At 39.1% G+C, this 4516-nt stretch overlaps 1 long non-coding RNA gene across 1 annotated transcript; it reads right to left on the reverse strand.

Annotated features, from left to right (window-relative positions):
- Positions 1-175: 175 nt before the first annotated feature.
- Positions 176-4034, reverse strand: LOC121065706. The gene is made up of 2 exons (XR_005817269.1): positions 2861-4034; positions 176-315 (listed from the first exon to the last, which is right to left on the reverse strand). It is a non-coding gene; the product is annotated as an uncharacterized LOC121065706 (long non-coding RNA).
- Between the last annotated feature and the right edge of the window lie 482 nt (positions 4035-4516).

The raw sequence follows: 4516 nt of genomic DNA on the forward strand, positions 1-4516 counted from the left end.
AGTCCCGGCCCCGCCCCGCCGGCAGGGCACCGAACGGCCGCCCCCGGAAGGGGAGAGGCGGCCGGCAGGGACTACAAGTCCCGGCATGCGAAGCGGGGCGGCCCCACATGGAGCACGCCGGGAAGGCCAGCTGTCACCCCACCCTCTTACAAAACCACTTTTTAATTTTTTTTTCCCTCGGTCAAGTTCAAAGCGATGCAACAATAAGCCTGAAGCACGCCCCGGGAGCTCTGTTGTAGGGATCCTGACGAGCCGATTCAACCAGCCTGGATCCACGGTGTTGAGGGGAAACACAGAGCTGCCACGAGGTTCCTCCTGACAGGAAAACAAACATAAGATCTCCATTAGTCATGTTCATAGGCCTCAAAACAGCTGAAGTCTTCAGCACACTAGCACAATTGTTTTCACCAGAAGTTTAGTTTAAGTAACCTTTGCTTTTTATGAGCCAAGTGCTCTGTTCTCCAGTGTATTTAAAACCCTTACTACCAAAAACAGTGTCCTAACGTCCAGGACTACTATTTCCAAGTCAACCTCTTCCTAATAATTATTATAGCATAGATTGAACCATGTTCATAACCAATCATGTCCTTATATAATAAACCTCTGTTCTGTCACTTCTATTATCATTGATTTGAAATGGTGCCATTATGAAATGCAGAACGAAAGGATCTGGGCTACGAACTATGTCCACTATTTTTACAAATAGCATTAATACATTAAGTATGATGTACATTTTTATCCATGTATTTAATCTTTTTTTTTTTTTTTTTTTAAATACATGGGATCATATATGCTGGAAAAAAAAATAGACCACACCCAACCACTGGCCAGTATTGATAAAACTCAGTTGCACAAACCTATAACAGCTTAAAAACAGGGAAGTTAGAATTACTGTCAGATTTTAACATTTCAGACAGAAGAATATTGTGTATTATGGGAATAAATACTTAGGTGAACAACAGTTAATAGCATCAGGTTGGCTTTTCTATACAGAGATAACATTTTCTGAAGAGAGGAAAAACTGATTTAGTATCAACCCAGTACTAGAACAGGTTATGGATTAAAAAACTAATTATAAAGTGTAAAAACAAATAGCTCGGCAGCACATGGGGATACAATGATTCCACAGAACAACTGCAGAATCAAAGAAAGAAATGCACCTTCAGATAGATTCTTCTTAAAACACCATGTTGCTACCCATCTCTTTTTAGACTGTTTGGCCTAGATATTGCAATCTACCAAACATTATTTAATTAGCAAGACACTTCTCTGTACTTCTTTGAAATCCTAATTCTAGCACATGATAAGCACGTACAGTCAGATGCATTGTCAGGTGCAAGCATAACACTGAAGAATTGTAATACTTGACTTTTAAAGCAAACACCAAATCCAGTTCCCAAATCTTCTGAAACTCTTGCAAGTAATTCAACACAAGAAATGGCCCCAAGGTTGTGGGCCAGAGCATCCAATGTCAAAAGCTGCATTTTTAATCAAGACTAATACTTTTTCAGTACTGCCTACATTCCAGTTTGATAAGTCAGAAGAACAGTATATCCCTCACAGAAACTGAGTCCACAGCTGCTTTTTCATATTTACAGAAAGACATTGTTTTGTCACAAGGAAGAAAAAAATAATTTTATCATGGAAAAACATTGATCAGTGATAAAATATAGTTTAGTACAAGCTATATTAAATCAACTCACGTCTGATTTTCTTCTAGAAAATTTTAAATAGAAGATACAAGATTCAGATATGTTAAGGCCACAGAATAGAACTGAATAATTGCAACTCTGATGGACTGGAAATCTTTGCCTGGAACAGCTTACTCCCTGAACTGTCAAATTCTCTTGACTATTACTACTGTATGTGATTTAAACAATTTACAATTAGAATGATACTAAATGTTTATTATTTATATCCATTATAAGAAAAAAGAAAAAAAAGAAAACGATGTAAAAATCAGTATGCTATAAAAACACGTTTAGATTCACTTTTGCAGATGCAATAGTTGTTTTAAACTCTGCATCTATTGATTGAGATTATCTTAGCCTGCAAAATAAATGTGACTTTTACTTGCTCCTCATTCAGTGCAAATCCTTGCAGATATAAAAGTAATTCTTAGCCGCTCTCCTCAGATCTTTTTCTGTACTTGACATCATTCAGAAGCAGCACAAAGATCATAAAACACATTCTTCACAAAGGTAATGCTTTATGAAGCCTTTTTACTGTCTTTGCAATCCTTCTGTATCACCAAAATAGGACAGAAAGATGCATTATAATAATAACATGGAAGAAAGCTAATATATGCAATTAAAATCCTTGCCATGTATTTCTCTTAACTGTAGTTAAAGACCATTTGCTGAGTTTTAGTTACTGGTTTATGGATATTAAGTATAAATTCCTCTACAGAAGTCACTCAATCTTTTTCAGGATATATAATTGAATAGGAAGTACTAAATAGTTTTCAAAATTACTGTGTACTTTTTCTTGAAACAGTCATCATCTTGCAGCTATTTCTACAATATTAAGTTCCATCAACTCATCAAGTATCCTCAGGTTACTCAAGGTAGAAACTCATAGCAAATGAACTCAAGTCCTTCAGAGAGAAATAGCATATACACAAACTGATGCAAAACAGGAGACCACACCATTAATCTTTCAAACACTGGACGAGCAAAAGTGCAGAATTGTCCTGTCTGCAGAGTCTACCTTGCAAAAACTTAGATGGGAACCTACCTAACTCTACACCCATAAGGTGTGGTAAGCAACATCAGTACTTCAACCATTATGGCTTTATTTAGAGTCACAGCTACTTATAGAGATAGAAAAAGGTAAAAAATAAATAAAAAAAAATACTCACCTCATTGCTTGATTTCCAGTCTATTCTTTACAAATCTGTAACAAAACCAAGGCCTTTATTAGGCGTGAGAAGTCCAAGCAGCTCTTGGAGACAGCAGAGCAGGCAGGAAGCTAAATCTGCACCCTGTTGCTGTCTCAGGCAGCTGCAGTTTGTTGGTGCTATTGTGGCTGTTGCTACAGAGCCTCTTTGAGAAGTATATGAAGGAAAGATTTGATGTCAGAAAAATATAACAGGTTGTACATTTCCCACAGTTAACTGAGGCATTTTCAACCCCTAAAGGAAGACAGGACTGGAAAGAAAAAAAAACAGAAATGCAGCACTGCAAGAGGGGCAGACACAGGTGATGCTTTTATCAAAGCATGACAGGAATCAACACTATACAGGCACTTCTGGAAAAAAAAAAAGTGCATCTTTCTCCTGAAACTTGCTGTACATGTTAGTCATGTTACTGCTATCATAGTAGGAAGAGAACTGGGAGGGTCATTTCCAGAGGTTTAGAAAAAGCATTTGAGAAAGTAGCATACAATTAGTTTCAAAAGAGATGAGAGTCCTGTTTCTAACAGCTCTTTGACCCTTCAGCCCTATCTGGAAGCTAAAAAGCCATCAAGCTCGGGGCTGGCAGTGGGACAACTGCTCCCTTTCCCCTCACACCCTGCCCTAACAGCCCCGGGTGACCATTTGGTGAGCAATGGCGCTGGGCGCACCAGGCCAGGCCACACTGAGCAGCAGCTTGGCCAGCGGCAGCTCGGCTCGATTAGTCGCTGGCTGACAGGATCGTCTCCATCAGGGCTCCACTCAACAGAGGAGAGCTGGCGATACGAATTTTTCTCAAAGCAATGGGTGCTGCTTAAATACCTCAGGTACCACCTGCGCTTCGGTTCACCCCTGAGCTCCTGGCAGCTCGCTCTGGCCTTCTCCGGTCTTGGGGTTTCTGGGCTCGCTGGCATAAACCTCCCTTTTCCTTCACCCTAAACAAGGGTGAAGGAAGGAGTGGTGGCAGGTAGAAACTTAGTGTCTGCTGGCTGTTTTTTTCCTCTCTTCTCTATGCTCAGTAAGTCTTTCTAGAAGTTTACTGGCTGCAATAGCAAGCTCCTCAGAGGATCTCTCAGCTGAAGTGTCGCTTGCTTAGTTCTAATGCTGCTGCGTTGGAAGCTGTGTTAGTTCGACTAGTGAATCCCTGTAAATATATATAGATATATGTGTGTGTGTGTGCTAGCAGGTAAAGAATTAATTTCTGTTAGGAGAAAGTCATTTAAAAAGGGGAAAAATATAAAACAACCAAATTCAAACTTTTTTTGTCATCCATAGCTTAAGCAGTGCTTGCTGTTGCTGAAAAGTCAATGGTAAAACTTTGACTGAGTTCTGCTGAGCTAAATTTCTTTTGTTGCCCTTGTAATACCGACGGGGTTTGAAATGCTAAATTGTTCTCCACATTAAGAATAAATATTTTGTGTTTGAACTTAGGTGAAATATTATTTTCATGTTTCTACTTTGTCCCTTCCTTATTTGGGGGTTTAAAATAAAAATTGCCCCCATTTGTGTTAAGAGGCTTTCCCTAGATTTTCTTAGCTAAAGTAGCTAAAATACATCCATCAAAAGTGTTCTAAGCATCAAAGTAGGCTAGAAAGAGCTGTCTATTTGAAGCTTCATGCAGTT

Source organism: Cygnus olor, chromosome 2 (genome assembly GCF_009769625.2).
Source record: "Cygnus olor isolate bCygOlo1 chromosome 2, bCygOlo1.pri.v2, whole genome shotgun sequence".
NCBI classification, from domain to species: domain Eukaryota; kingdom Metazoa; phylum Chordata; class Aves; order Anseriformes; family Anatidae; genus Cygnus; species Cygnus olor.